This window comes from Ambystoma mexicanum, chromosome 11, assembly GCF_040938575.1.
Source record: "Ambystoma mexicanum isolate Mex_15411 chromosome 11, UKY_AmexF1_1, whole genome shotgun sequence".
Lineage (NCBI taxonomy): Eukaryota > Metazoa > Chordata > Amphibia > Caudata > Ambystomatidae > Ambystoma > Ambystoma mexicanum.
The window spans coordinates 225,232,300-225,249,314 of record NC_090934.1 but is presented as its reverse complement, the minus strand read 5'-3'; positions in this window follow the sequence as shown (position 1 = coordinate 225,249,314).

The following is a 17,015-nucleotide window of genomic DNA, read 5'->3' as shown; positions in this document are numbered from 1 at the left end:
AGATCAAACTCCACATTGATGAGGACGTTTTAGCCAGTGGCGCAGCATTACAGAGGCATCCCCACCAACATTCAGCGCCAAGTCGAGGAGGAACTCCATAATTTGCTTGCGCAGGACATAATAGAACGAGCGGTGGGCCCCACATCTTGGGTATCCCCCAGCGTGCCCATTCCATAAAGGGGCACAGATTCCATTTGTTAGTGCGTGGACATGAGGAGATCCACGCAGGCCATCAAGAGAGAAATACATTTGGTCCCACGCATCATGGACATGATCCACCTCCTCAACAGGGCCAATGTGTTCTCGGAACTTGACTTGAACAAGGGCTATCACCAACTGGTCCTGTGCCCTGAGAGTAGATACATCACAACCTTCGTAACTCACCTGGGGTTGTATAGGTACAAGAGACTTTGTTTTGGAGTGTCTTCAGCGGCCAAGATTTTTCAAGCGGAAATCTACAACATTATAAAAAAACATACCAAACTGTATGAATTACTGTGATGCCATTTTAGTGTTCGGCACAGATGTGGAAAAACATGGTGACACGCTATCCAGAGTATGTATGGGATTGGAAGCAGATAACCTCACTTTAAACAAAGAAAAGTGTGAATTTCGAAAAGGGAAACTCCAGTTCTTTGGGCATATATTCTCTGAGAAGGATCCTGACAAAGTCACGGCACTCAATGTGACTGCACCTGCAACGAATGTCTCGGAACTCAGGTCATTCCTGGGGCCGGCGAGTTATTGCACGCGATACATTAAGGATTTTGCTACCATCAACTAGTCGCGGAGGCAGCAGACCACATTCAAATGGTCAATGGAGTATCAAAAGGCATTCATGTCCATCCGTAATTGCAGAGCACAAGAGGTAAACATGGCGTATTTCGATCCAGACAAGGAGTCTGAGCTGACCATGGATGCAAGCCAAGTAGGACTAGGAATGATTTTGGCCCAGAAAGACAAAAACAACTCCACCCAGAGGCATGTCATCTCATACGCCAGCAGGAGCTTGTCCAAGACCGAGAAGGCATACTAGCAGACCGAGAAGGAGAGCCTGGCAGTGGTCATGGCCTGCAAACATTTCCATTTATTTCTTTACGGGAAGCCATTCACAATCATAATAGACCATCAAGCTCTACACTTGCTATATGGCAATCCACAGGCAAAAATGCTGTCTGCATTGCCAGGTGGGGCCTGAGGCTACAGGCTATGCGTTCAATATCATACACTAGCCAGAGAAGGAAGAAAACCCAGAAGACTTCCTGTCGAGGCATCCAAGACCGGGAGACACACCGGAACCCTCAGTAGCTGATCGATACATCAGATACCTGATTCATCAGCCAATCCCACAAGTCGTTGATCCTATAAGAATCACGCAAGAAGCAGAGAGAGACACAGCGTGTCAGATCGTCATTGAGGGTCTGAAATCAGGTAGGTGGAGGAGAGCCAAACAAAGGAGCCACCTTTAATCGCAGGAGGTAAGGATGGATGTAGAGAGCATGTTACACGTAAAGGAAGAATTGGCCATCTCAGAAGAAAATCTACTACTGAAAGGCAACAAAATCATTGTCCCCACTTCACTGAGGAAAAAGGTGCTAGATATAGCACATGAAGACCGCAGAGGAATCATCCTCAACAAGAGAATGTTGAGGTAGAAGGTGTGGTTCACCAAGCTTGATTTGATGGTGGAATAGTTGCTGCGAGAGTGCCCCACATGCTGCCTTATCACACCTAGCCTACACCCTGAACCGCTTAACATGTCTGAACTTCCAAGTGGAGTATGGGAGGTGGTAGCTGCTGATTTCATTTGTCCTATTGAAGGGGGGAAGTATGTACTGGCGGTCATGGTTGAGTATACGCAGTTTCTGGAGGCACAGCTAGTGTCATCTACAGCGGCACATCATGTCATCCCGGTATTGGACCGAATCTTCACAGCCTATGGCATCCCAAGGCAGGTCAAGACAGACAATGGACCCCATTTCATGAGCCAGGACTATAGGATCTTCAGTGAATACATGGGGTTTCAACACCAAAAAAGAACTCCACTCTGGCCACAGGCCAATGGCACGATTGAACGCTTTATGGCAAATCTCCAACGAACACTGCAGGTTTCGCACCTAACAGGACAACCCTACAAACAAGTGCTATATCAATTACTGCGTGACTATAGGAGCACACCTCACGGCTCCACAGGAAAGTGCCCCGGGGAAGTCATGTTTGGAAGAAACATTCACACTAGGCTGCCACAACAGATATGAAGAGGATGAAGACCTGAGAAAGGGAGATGAGAGTGCAAAGGTGAAGATGAAACAATACACAGACACCTTGGCAGCTATGACCAGTCACCAACGAACCAACTATTTACTTTCTTCCGGTGCAGCTTTTCCCTCACGGTGCCCCCGCCACATCAGGCCAAGAATTGCTCACTTGAAGTTGAGGAGGTCATAGTGGTCAAGGAACCCAGAACCAGCAAGCACCTGGCCAAATACCACGAGGGCCCGATGGTCATTACAAGAAAGAAAAGGTCCATGATCACAGTGGAAGGGGATCAAAGGCAAGGGACGAGAAACTCATCACACTTCAAAAAATGGGTAGTGACCAAACGACCCAGAAGATGCAACTCTCACAAAAAGGAATGCAGTAACTCCTAGACCCAATCTTATAAGGGTGGTGGCGAGGACTCTGAAGGGGTCGAGCCAGGAGACCTGATGGTCGATGCCCGACCTGCACTTTCAGCAATGGGATACCAGTGACCCCAAAGAGTGCGAACGAGGACTCGAAGACTCATTGAAGAAATAGAGTAAAAGAACTGTATTAAAGTTTAATGGGGGTAAGGGGTGTCATGTTGCGCAATGCAGTTTGGGGAGGTCGGCAGGACATAGCGGGTGGGGCGGGAAATGACCTCGGGGGAGGAAGGGCAGTTTCCCGACGATGTAGAGGAAAAAAGACACGTTTGTCTGTTGCTCCGTCTTTGTGCCTTTTGTTGGAACGCAGCGCCCCATAGCCCGCCCCATGGCGTTCCCACCCCTGGTAGCCCCAGGGACTGGGCACACAATGGACCCATGCCTGTCTTATCTTTATTAGGGACACAAAGTTGGCGATGAGTGGAGCGTGCTGGCAGCTGTGACCAGTCACCAGCAAACCTATTATTGACCTTCTTCCTGTGCAGCTTTTCTCTCACGGGGTCTCCCGCCACATCTGCCTGTCTGCTCGGCGGACATATTCTCCCACTCCCATTCCGCTGGTCTGACATTTCCCGCTGCTGTGTGACTTTTACCTTCTCATTGCTGCATTGTTCATTTGCACTGTGCACTGCAGTGGTTTCCTGCACTCTGTGGACGAGAGAGAGAGAGTGACCTCCATCCACGCATTTTTATTACCGGCTCGTGCAGTTAGAACGTGTCCCTGGCGTGGCTGACCATGCTATGGACTTGCGATCCCTACCCGTGCCGCTCCATTACGACATTCCTGAAACTGCCAAGCTGGGCCTTGGATGGGCAACATGGATGACGGACTTCCATGTGTTACTGTATGCAGAGGGCATTAGGTGCACTGTGGGAGTTCTGCTGTTCCTGACCCCATCTCTGAAACTCCAAAAGAAAAGAATCCCACGTTTGATGACCTGAAGTAAGCCAGGATGAGCATTTTGCACCCTAAAAAGCTGCGGATCATGCATGCCACATCTTTCACACCATAGTGCAGATAAAAGGCGAACACAATTTCATCATGTGCCTTGCGCGAGACACTTAAAAGAGGGACCACTTAAATCACAAGTTACTGCTGGATGTTAATCTTCCTCATTTTGAAGAAAACTCAGACAAAACCAGCAGACCCCTATCGGGATGATTCTGACCATGGGGGTCATTCCGAGGTTGGAGGTCAGGGATAAACGATGCTTTACCGCTCTATTCCGACCAGCCAAACCGCTATTTGCGGCACCATAAATAACAATGCCTCTAATAGCAGAATGGGCGCAGGCACGCGGGCCATCATACCGGCAATAGCGGCATGCCGTAAACTGGAGGACATAAATACCGGCATCATGAAGGCACTAAAAGTGGATTCCAGCATGCCGTAAATACCGGCATCTCTGACCAATCGTTAAATGCCATGTGCAGTGTTCCCAACTGCCATAAGGTGCACACCATCAGCACAGGTAGAGGCAATGGAGTCTGGGCCTGAACAAAAGGAGCACACACCACTCCCCTTTCCACACCAAGATCAATCCAATAGTAGCATCAACACTTCAGCTGGAGGACATGCATGCATTGCAACACCAGCAACAACACCAACACCAACAGCAAGAACTGCAGATGAGACGCAGCAGGAGAAGGAGGGTGAGACAGGCCCAGCATGCCCCACCAGTGCAGCCAGCGTAACCATGCATGCAGCTCCCAATTCCAAACATCAGAGCCAGTCCCTCTAACCCAACCCCGGAGCACAACCACACCCTGTACCGTCTGGACCGGGACACCATCAACACCATCGTGGACATGACATACGATTGTCAGCCTCATAGAAATGCGCACTGCCATCCCCCCTCTACTGAAGGTAGTGTCAGTGCTCCACTACCTTTCCACAGCCACCTACCAGCACACAGTGGGGCACATGCATGGCATATCACCACCCTTATTCACTCGCATCCTGAAGCAAGTGCTGGATGCCCTCCTCAAGCACACAACGGAATAAATTTCCCTACCACGGACTCCCCAGGAGATTCTTGAAATAAAAGGTGTCCTCCATGCCATGGAGGTGGTTTACCACAATCGCAAGCAATACCACTCCGAACAGGTGCAAATGAAGGCGACGCAAGCAAGATCATCACACATTGTTGTGCCCGATATCCCGGATCAACCACAGGAATGCTGCATGTCACCATGTCAAAAATCAGCACAGAATGCCTAAAATTGCAGAGTCTACTGCCAACGCTCCCCATCAAGAAATCCTACAGAACACAACACATCACTAAAATGACACAAACACAGATGTATGCGTACACAATGCATGAGCTACAAGACGGCAGAACACACCGTGTATCATCTTGAAGATGCAACCCACACCATTATTCCATGGCACAGGACACATTGAGGGCCTAAAAATGGTGTGCATACAACCAGTGCCATGTGCATGTGACCAACGATAATCTGCCGGCATGTGTGACTAGTACAGCTGTCCATCATCAATCGACTGACATATAGCTTGTTATGCCTCCCATGCAGGTGACAGTGGCTATCCTTTGATGCTGTGGCTCATCACCCCTGTCCGAAACACACAGAACAGGCATGAGGAGGACTACAATCGATCCCACACCCGTACCCGTGTGGTCATTGAGCAGACCTTTGGCCTGTTGAAGTCATGGTTTTGCTTCCTTAACCCATCAGGTGGGCCTCTCCTCGACAGCCATGAGAAGGTGGCCAAGATCATCATGGCATGTGTCATGCTGCACAACATGTGTATCCGACGCAACGTGCCCCTGCCCCCTGACATTGAACTGCAACCACCTGGTGATGATGAAGGGGATGAAGAAGAAGTGGCTGCACATCATTGCAGTGCCGATGCACAGGAGGGACATGCTGTGTGTCAGTCAGTGATTGCACAATATTACTGACACACATGGCTGCAGAGGGTGACATGATATTTTGACAGAGACCACTGGGTGTGTGGGTACATGCACACTATGCACTGTATATGAATAAATGACACATGCGCAATGATGAATGTCCACTCAGGTCTTGCTTTTGACACAACGGGTGTATTAAATATAACAATGATAACAATAGTGCAATAACCCTCCACCATCCTCACCCCCCTCACCCTCCCCCCACAACTCCCCACACACCCTCACCCCACAACTCCCCCACACACCCTCACCCCCTTCCCTTCCCCCCACAACTCCCCCACACACCCTCACCTCGCTCCCCCTCCCCCCACAACTCCAGCACACATGTCCCATCAATTCTCTAATGCCTACATCAGGCTGCCCAGACTATTAATTAGCACTCTCTGGACTGGTGGCAGCATGTCTGGCCAGCACAGGGTGCGTGATGGCCTGCAGAGCGGGCTCGTCTGGGTAGAGCTAGACGAGGATGGTGTGCCCGCCTGCTTGAATTGGGTTGCCGGACACCCTGACTCCGTGGCATCGGCTATGCGGCTTAGTACCTGGCGGAGGGCGGATACCTCCTCGCAGAGGCGGCTAGTGTTCTCCGCAAATATTTTGCCCATGGAGGCGGTGTTGTCCGAGATGGTCCTGCCTGGAGAGGTGATGTTCTCCCGCCACTCCTGCCTAGCCTGTGCTTTGTCCTCAACGAACTGCCGCTCAAGGGCAGTCAGCTGCTCAGCGCGCTGCGGCCCTGCGGGTGCACCTGTGGAGGTCGACGGTTCCTGGGTGTCTTGCTCGGCCTCACTACTCGCCACTATCAGACTTAAGGGCCCTTCAATTAGCTCCTGCCTAGACTGCTCTGAGGTGGTGGCGTGGTCTGTCTCAAGGGAATCAGATTTGGGGGGATGCCTGTGGACTGGGCGTGCAGGGCAGTTCTGAGGAATCATCCTCAACGGGCACCCATACATCATCCTGTGCCACCACCTCAGCCTGGGGTGCTGTGGCTGCCACCTTCCCAGCCAAACTTGACTCCTCCGAGTGTGGTGCCTCGGCTGATTCCTCTGGCTGGCCAATGGGTGTTTGCGCTTCCGCCTCTACGGCCCTTGGCAGCACCGCTGCACTGGCAACCTAGGGTGTCTTTACTGGTCATGTGCGGCGGCCCTTGGGTTGGCCCTTCGAGGTGGACGGCTGGTTGGCCTCACCCCGGGACCTCTTCCAGGGTGTGGTTTTCGCGGGGGTTGGTTCCTGGGCATTGCTGTCATGGTCAGAGCCTGTGGGGGTAGAAGAGAGGGACCGCATGAGTGATGTTTTGATAGGCATCATACATACATTTGTACAATTGATCATCCACACAATCCAGAGTAATAGGCATTTGAGTTTGGATGATCACATTGTTTGATACATGGGTAGGTGATGCAGGCATACTTCGAGGTCACTCATGTTGGCCAGGACCTATGCTATGTGACATGCATATTTGTTGGGGCCTGCATGCTGTGAGACTTATGGCATTTACATTTTGTGTGGTATGTGTCAGGTACGGCATTGCCTTACTGCAGGCATCTGCATGTGTCTGTGATGCGTCCGGCTACTTTGCTGGGAGTGTATGTGTGTGTTGGGCCATGGCTTGCCTCTTTGGACGGGCATATTGGTTGACTTTCATCAGACTCTGCATTACAGTTTTTTCTTAGTACACTCACCTCCATTGGCCGATGATGTGGCGCCACACTCCATGTCACCGACACTTTCGATCCCCTCCATGCCATTCATGCTGGCGCAGATGTCCTCCGATGGGGTCAGCTTGATGGGGGAGCTGGCACCTCCGCCTGTTGCCATTGCCTGGCTCCTGTTGACGGAGAGTATGTTCCTTAGTCTGAGCCGCAAGTCGTCCCAGTGCTTCTGGCAGTCTTTTGTGGTGCGTTGGGTGTTTCCGACTGCACTCACTTTCTGCGCCACAAGTGCCAAGATCTCTTTTATCTTTATGGTGGCCTCCCTCTTCATGCTGTTGGCGAAAACAATCTCAGCATGTCCCTGTAGTGTCCCGACTAGCATCTCCAACTCGTCCGCGTTGAAGCGCTCCTTGTGCTGGCAGGCAGCTCCCTTCTTAAGGACCTTGGGCATTGTGGTGTGTTGGATGAAGGTTTTCAAACAAACAGCAGAGTCCCACAGGTCCTGTGTGCTGAGGATGGCAATGGATTGTGTTTTTAAAGATAGCTGCCGTGCTCCTTCCTGTTCCTGTGCGATGACGCTACTTACGGTTCTGCTTATTTACGGTGACCACTATTAGCGGTCACCGCTATTGCCGCATTGGTTCATGCCGGTAGTGCTATCTGCGCTATGCATGATGCCACTAAGGTCATTTTTCGTGCCTTTAACGGCATGGCGGTAATGCCCTTACCGGCATGGCGCAAAGCTCGTGGCCGCGAAGTTGCAATAGCCCTCTATTAGTGGGCTATTGAAAACACAGACACGCTATTTGCGCCATGCCAGTAAGGGCCGTTACTTACCTCCAACCGCAGAATGACCCCCTATGTCCTGGACTAGTACGGTAATTGACGTTACAAAATCAAGATGGAAGACGTGGAAAATGACTCTGGTGCGTTGATAAGTACCTGCAGGAAGGTGACTCACTGGCTGTAGGTCAGCCGTGTAGTGTCTGTGGCATAGTACATCATTTTAGGGCTGTCTGTTGGACCACCAGAAGCAATGGCTCACCCGTTGAAAAGATCCAAGTACGTGACACACACCGTCTTTACAATCGCTATCAACTCCACTTGCCATATCATCTGAAATGCCTGCCAGAGTGTGCAGAGAACAGAGCCACATCAAAGAGTACAGGGTTTTGATTCCTGGTCACCTGATCATGACGACGCAAGCTCCTCGTCCACTGGTGAAATGATCCAAGGTATACGTATATGCCCTAACCCCAATCTTACTGTTGCAAAGAACAGCCATTCTTTGGATTTATCTTTGTCATCAGTTGGGATTGAAATCTTCATTTTGATACAGCACAACATTTGCTACACATCTATGCCTGTTCTGCTATGAAAGAGCATGTTTAGGAGTTTATTCAGCTGTCAAAAGTTTCCAAGTGGAAATACGCAACACCATTTCTCATATCACTCATTACATCAACTACAGTCATTGTATTTTAGTATTTAGGTTTACAAGGGCCCGGAAGATGCACAATTAATCCTGAAGAACCAATTCAAATTCAAGAAACACAAGCTTAAATGATTTATTCACATTGTCTCTAGGGCTGGAATGGAACCAGGTTCAGAAAATGTGCAAGCCCTCATGTCAGGATCATCCGCCATCTCTCACTCCTAAACTCATTTCTAGGTATGTTGAGCTATTGCACAAGATCTAGCCAAGACTTTGCCTTGCATGAAAAAGTATTCACAATCATCTTGGACGAGAAAGCCCTCGCAACATAGGAACCCCAATGGTAAAAAAGCCCCTCAGGATAGCCAGATGGGGCTTGCGCCTACAGGAGCGCACGTTCAACACTGTACGCAGGCAAGGAAAGGAGCATAATTGCGCTGATTCCTTTTCCAGGCCCATTGCTGACTCATGATACCAGAACATCACCTGCAGAACCAGACATTAATTCCATAATACATAATGCATGTACAGCATCCTTTGAAATCGCAGATGTTAATTTTAATGGGCCGTGTACCGTACACTGTTGACACTTGCATGGTCTCTTGGTGCTCTGGTGGGTCTGTAAAGGCATTAGGATTGCAGGGTTTGGTAGTGGGATTGAGAGGGGGAAGATCAAGAGAGTTTTAATGTGGTGTTGGCAGCTTCAGTTCAGAGAAACCGGTCACTGAGCATTGGTGCGTTTTCAGTCGGTAGACATCATGTGGTGTTCGGGTGTGACTGTGTGTGGTTTGATTCATGTTGTGAAGTGGGAGAATGGAACAAAAGGCTCCCACCAATCCCCTCACACCCCTGGCCTAGCGGACCACGGCCTAGGCACCCGCCACGAGAGGAGTTTGCCCATCTACCAGGCGACCAAATACCCTGGTACAGGAACATACGGATGTGCCCACCCGTGTGCCCACCCGCCTGCCCTGCCCATGCCGACACCTGCGGCATGGATGGACTCGACTGAACCATCCAACACTAAATCAACACATCGTTAGAGATGCCATGACGACCTAGCCAACGGTCAGCACACCCGTGCAAACATGCACACCGGACACTCCCACACCAATCCACACGAAGAACATATTCAGTGCTATGACGTAGGTGACGGACACACCCACTGACGCGCATCTTTATTATTTTTCACATAGGCTTTTCAAGATGCAGAAACGCAAGACGCACAATGAACTCATCCAAAACGCTTGCTCACGCTTCTCCTAAACCCATGCATTACAATGAGAAATATAACGAAGACCTGATACTGGGGATAAAGCAATATGATACCATAACCTAAAGCGCTGTGTATCAAACGGTTCCACCTATGCACCAGGCCCAAGTAGGCCGCAAGCAAGAGCTTCCATGAACATTGAATGAGCAAGAGTACAGTTGCTGACTCTGCAGAATGAGCCCGGCGAGAGCAGACAGTCAAGGGCACAATGTTTCAAACTCGCATGCCGCAAGCCGACGCCAAGGTCACACCTGCAAATTAAGCCAGGCACACAGTGGAAAACGCAATATTAATTGTGCAGAATTCTGCCTCAACCACGGTCTCACCTCACATGACCAAGCCGAACCTGACAGGGTGCCAGGCCCAGGAGGAGGGAGGCGCCTGGATCCCACGTTTCAAGACACAGGCAGATACAATTAAGCGACTCAATGGACATCTGCAGCGGTGGGAGAAGTCTGCCTTCCAGCATATGAATAAATCCTCACATTGTCTGCACATACCCATAGTGATACATTGTTGCAAATGACAGGTGCACCGCGAGCTGGGAACAGCGATGGTCCCAGACTGGGGGGCTCGCGAATGGACCAATCAGAACATGGGGCTCTTATCACTGACGCCATTAACATTAGCCAATCCTCAGGGGTCTTCATGTAACAATTTTCTTGTATCAAATTGAAGGGACAACCCAAGTATACCACCTGACTAACCCTCAACCACTAATAACGCTCTCTATACATATGCTATACTAACCCTACCACTCGAGGAACCAATCCGGAGTGGCGATAGGTTTTTTGCTAACTTTCCCAGGTGACGCAAGTAGCGCGTCATACTAGGGCCTGCGAGCCCCACGATGAGGAAGAGAGTGTCAGGATGGACGCGTACGATCCTTGACCCATCCCTGCTGTTTTGTTTAATAAACAGCAGAATCACCTTGCTTCTTGCGTGTGTCTCATACTCATTTTTTTTTGGGATATACGGGAGGAGTTGGGGCCTCCCTGCCCGGAAGTCCGCGGACGGCCCAGCCGACCCCGGGAGAATTTCCCCCCGACAAGTTGGAGGCACTGCTGAGATCTGTTTAAGATCTGATTTTATTTTTATTTTTCCGAGGGCTCCCGTTGCGAGGAGGCCCGGCGGCGCGGCCCCCTCTGCCCCCTTTTGAGGACTACAGGACCATCGCGGAACTGCGAGAAGACCGGACAGCGCAATCCGGATATTGGCCTTCGGGAGCCGGTTGAGAAGTATCCCGCCCGCGGTTGGCGAATGTCCAGACATGGTCCAGACGAGGGGAGGTGGCGAGCCGCTTAGAGGGGTGCACGCAGTCGAGCGGCCCCGCATCAAGAGAACTTGGTGAGTATGCCACGCCCAACAAGGAATGTGAAATTGTGAGGGAGGGGGGAGGAACTGAATACGGGAGGCGGGAGGCGTTGCACAGGTGCGCGGCGAAGGTTTGATAAATTAGTGTTGAGGGTGCAATGAATGTTAGCTGGACAAGTGCGAGAGCAGCCAGCTACGTTACGGGAGAGAAGGGGGCGGAGCACAAAAACATCACGTAGACACTGATTGGCCTAGGTCGCGACCACGTGTAAGAGTGTGTGTGTATACGGTTTCCTATGATTTGGTAATTATTGATCAATGAGTAGATGAGGATCCCTATTGATCGAGCAGGAAACTCGATAGATAGATGACGTTTCCCTGTAGGCGGTAGCTAGCTGGTTGCCCGATACGGAAGATAATTGGCTGGTTAAGCCCTCCTGTCGAGGGGCGTATCACACGCGAGGCGACGCAGCGTGCGCAGTCCGATTATATTGCTGATTACCTTGTTCCAGGCGTGACAGGAAGACAGCTGTGGGGTTAACAGGGGTAGATTGCAAGCGTATTTTGAACTTTTTTTTAAAAAAAACAACATATGAAGAACTTACCAGTAGTTTGAAGAGATCGGTGACGTCACCAGTATGGCTTTCATAGGACAGCTCGAACACGAGGCATTTTTTTATTTTTGGAGAAGTGGTGGGGAAGAGAATTATGGTAAGGGAGTGGAGACGGAGATAAACGGTAACGAGTAGATTGGGGGAGGGTGAAAAGGGGGACGTGGATGCGCACGGAGAACGCCGACCACAGCAAGTGAAGAAAGAGGAGGAGGGGTATAAGAAAGTGGGACGGCTGTATAAGAACGTCACAAGGGGCACGCAGCCGCAGGGGGCTACGTGCGCATCGGCCGCAGGGGGCCTTAAAGGTGTTCGGTAAAGGAAGAAAAGAAAGAAAAGAATATACAAATGTAAATGTTATATTTTACTAATTTTCCTTAGCGGACTATCGTAAGTCCTCAAACTTACGGGGCCAGGTAAGGATCTAAGGCTGTATTGTGTAAACTGTTAGTAAGATAACCGCTACCAAATAGGGGAAGGATAACAAGTGAAAAGCTACTATGTCATACGGGGCAGGATCGGGAGGGTGGGGGAACACCCTCACTACCCCACTACAGCACATATGTAAAACACTGTCACCCCATAGGGAGAAACTGATCAAGTATAGCATAGAATGGACACAGGGGACGGACAACAAAATGACGACACCATGGCCGCCTAATGGCAGTTTCGATCCATATACCCAACATTCACTATTAAACTATCTGCATAACACATACAAAGGGAAGAAGTTGATGCACCACGTGGAGGTGTTTAACTTATGGAGGATGTTCCAAGGGTCCCGACCAGGAGCAAACGGAATGTTTATTATGGGGGAAACCAACGGAAGAGAAGATTAAGGAGGAAGGAGAGAACGGGGACAAAGAGAGTGAAGGCACACAGAACACGGGGAACGGAGAAGAGGGAGGAGAAAAGAGTAACAACATAAAAGAAAAGGAAATAAAAAAGGAACAGAGCGACGATATACCCCTAGCGAAGGTAGTGAAAAAGGAGGAAGGGGGGTTATATCCTCTAACAGAACTACGAGACATGGTTCAATTAAGGGCGGCTGAGGGGTACTCGAACCCGGCATACAGCCCGCCACCGTATACAGCCACAGGTAGCCACACAGGAAGGGAGCAGAGTAGCACGACGGGATCAGCTCGCACAAAAATACCCGCAGGGGAAGGGGGGATTGGCAAAGAGCAAATCGCAGGAATAGGACAGGATGACTGGGTAGCTGCACAGGTATTATTAAAATTACGAGGTTCATTAACAGAAGAAGAGGAGGAGGTAGTAAGGAAAATGGACGAGGACAACACCAGGAAGAGCGAAAGGAAAAGGGAAGAGGGGAAAAGAAAGGGGGAGGAGCTGTTACGACAGGAGGAAGAGATGTTGGAAGAACGATTAGCAGAATTAAGGGATGAGCAGAATACTCTGATCAAGCAGCTCGAGAGAGAGGAAAGAGAGAGAGCACGGGAAAGGAAAGAAAGCAAGAATGAGTTGGACAAAATGAGGGAACGAACTGAGGAGAAAAAGAGAGAAGCAGAAAGGGTGAAGGCAGTAGCAGAAAGGGTATCCAGAGCAGCACTGCGTGACAAAAAAGGGAGGAAGAAGAGAAAGAAAAGGAAATGGAAATATGGAGAAGGAGATTACTATCAGAAACGACAAGGAAATACGAAGAAGGAAGGCTGATAGAGGGTATATTAGAGCAGGAAAGAGCGAGATGGGAAAGGAAGAAAGAAGAAGAAAGGATAATGGAAAAGATGAGTATTGAAGTAATGGAAGAATTGAAAAAGAAAAGAGAGGATATTGGTAGAGAAATAGCGGAAAAGAATGAAGGGGAAAGAGAAGAAAGGAGAGGGGGGAGTGAAGTAAGGAGGTATGTATACAGAGACACAGAAGTAGCAACAACATCAGCACAAAGGGGAGCAATTGGCAAAGAAGACGAGGGAGGAACGGATCTAATAGACTTAAAAACAGTAACGATTAAGGGGAAAAAGACAGATTTGGGGTTGCCATTAATGGAGGACTTTTGCAGTGAGGAAGGAGAAGGGATAGAGAAGGAAGGGAGAGACAGTGAAAGGGAAAGCTTAGATAAATTATACATTACCCGGACAAACGGAGAATCACCATGGATCTGCAGGAGAAAGGAAGAACTGGAGGGAAGTGAGGAGGAAGAGCAAGGGATAGCCGAAAGGCAGACACGTGCAGCCACACCGTCACCATCCCGTCCCACATGCTCCTCTACCTCATGCTCATTACGTGCAACATGCCCATCTAAACTCGCGCCCTTCCCACACGAACTGACACCCTATGCAGGCAGGCTTAGAGACCTCCCTGGACGCAGGCAGGGAGAACGTATACACACGCCCACATTAAATAAAGGAAATGATAAAAGAAAGGGAAGAGATGGAGGAGAAACAGTTACGAGCAGGGGAAATATGGACCCCATTGACGATGTAGAAGACAGGGAAGAAGAGGAGGGGTGTACGGATTCGATTGTGTGGGACCCAAAGGGCCAACCAGGACACAACCTAATGCCACTTCTGGAGAAGGTAGGGGTTAGACCACAATACGTCCCCTGGAAGCATGCAGACAAGGAAAATATAAAGTGCAGGCTCCCATCATTAAGTGGAGGTGCGGGAAAATGGATATATGAAATGGAAAAACACACTGCAGGACAGAAATTGGCAGTGGGGGATGTAAAGGGCCTCCTAATATCAATATTAGGGGATGCAGCAGATGACATCTGGAAGAGAGCAGGCTTCCCCGGGGTCACAATAACAAACACATCACACGATGGGGCACCATTCGCAAACTGCAGACATGCATTATGGCAGGCACTGAGGGTACAGTACCCGGACACATCAGACATAGGAGCAATTACCTCACGCAAGATGCGTGAGAACGAAGATCCTGTTGATTATATCCAGGAAATTCAAGAGAAGTAGCACATGCAAACTAGAGAACAATGGGACAAGACACCGGCAATATTCTATCATATACTAGTACAAGGGCTCCCAGAAGCAGTCCAGAAACAACCGAAGAAAGTAGTAGTGGGGTTGGAAGCAAGAGCATAGCCAGAAATACAACTGACAATAGTGCATCATTGTAGGACATGGCAAGAAAAAATGAAACAAAAAGAAGAGGATAGAAAAACGGAAGAGGCTAAATTAGTACAGAAAAAACTTACTAAATACACAATGGAAGGTGCACTAATAACTACACCTGCAACAATGACTCAAAACCCCACACAAGTAGTAGCTGCACAAGATCCCTCCCAAATACAATCAACACAGACTGTAACACAACAGCTGCCGCCACTCCAACCATACACGACTAACATGGGAGGAGGATACTCAAAGCCAGGAGCTGGGTATTATAATTACAACAGGGGAAGGGGAGGAATAATGAGGGGGAGAGGATACGGATATAACACACAACAGCAGGGGGGAGGACTTAGCAATTTCTACCCCACCGGGCAACCAGTATACCAGGGCAACCCGGGAAGATTTCCATGGCAGAACAGGGAACCACCGGTGTGTTGGATTTGTGGATTAGTAGGGCACATGTCACGCACGTGTAGAGTGAGACCAGCCACACCATCATGGAGTGAACAGGGACAACAAGGGCCCACAGAGGAACAGCAGGGCATCCAGCAACAGCAGACATTGCAACAGGGAAATGGGCAGCAACAACTAGTAATACAACAACAGCCACAGACATATTCACTGCCACAACAACAGGTAGCGATAACACAACAACCCCAAGTACAGCAAGCACAGCAACCTGCCCAAATTCAAGACAATAACATAACCTCTACCAATACACAACTACAGCAAACACAACTGGGAAGGGTGACGGTCCTGGGACACAACCCTTACACAGGAAGTGGTCAATCATTATACCCTCAATAGGACAGCCCACAGACGGCCTTGGTGTGTCCCATCCTGTCGGTAACACCTAATAGTGCGGAGGAACCACGCATAGAGGTAACGATAGGTGACAAAAGATTATCATTCCTTGTTGACACCGGGGCGACCCGGTCTTGCATAAGGGAAGGTAAATTTAAGATGTCAGGTGAAGCCATGAACACCCAAGGATTTTCTGGGGCTAGGAGGTTGGTTCCCTTTACTGATAACATTCCCCTATCAATAGGGGATTATGACATGTCAGTCCCGCTTTTATATTCTAGGGCCTCACCAGTAAATATACTGGGGAGAGACATAATGAGCAGGTTGAATATGACGATCTCCTTTACGGAGGACGGCATAATTTGCTCCACTCCAGGAATTAACATGCTGACTGCACGACAAATTATGCAAGCATACTGTGGACAGACAGTGATTAGGGCTGAGCCAGTAGATGGTGAACTGTTCCAGTACGGGACAGACATGGCATTTGCATGGATGCCAGGAATAGAAGGAAAGATCTGGAGGAGGCCAGCAGCCTATTTGTTTATACCAGAAACACCAGCCAATGAACCAGAAGGAAAGGTGATTTCAGTGAACATAGAGAGCATTATAGCAACTGCTGATTATATTGCAGTACATGCCCAAGACAGAGAAGGAAGAGCATGGAGGGCAGTGATAGCACTAGCAGAGGGATGTAGACTCACCCAGGAGTCAGATGAGGAGCTCTTCTCAGATGAAAAGGAAGAAGGTGAAATGGTGTTTATGATGAGTGTAGAAATATGGCTAAGACTGACGTACAAACAAGTGGCACAGAAAATTGCAATGGCACTTGAAGCACCCACATCCACCCCAGCTCCCTTCTTTGAGGAGGATATGGCAAAGGTATCAACATCATTATGGACTACTAGTCCCTATGACGTGGGGTGCATAAAAAGTATAGGGGGAGTAAGAATAAAATTGAAAAAAGGTGCAATACTCCCCAGAGTGAAACAGTACCCACTATCAAAAGAGGCAGATGAGGGCATATATGAAACAATAACGGCCCTTATAAATAATGGCATATTGGTACCATCAGAATCACCATGTAACACAGCTGTATACCCAGTGCGCAAAGCTAAAGGGGGGTCTTGGCGCTTCATACAGGACCTCAGGCCCTTGAACAACTTAGTGGAAGCAGAATACCCCATAGCAGCAAACCCGGCCACAATATTGTGCGGCAT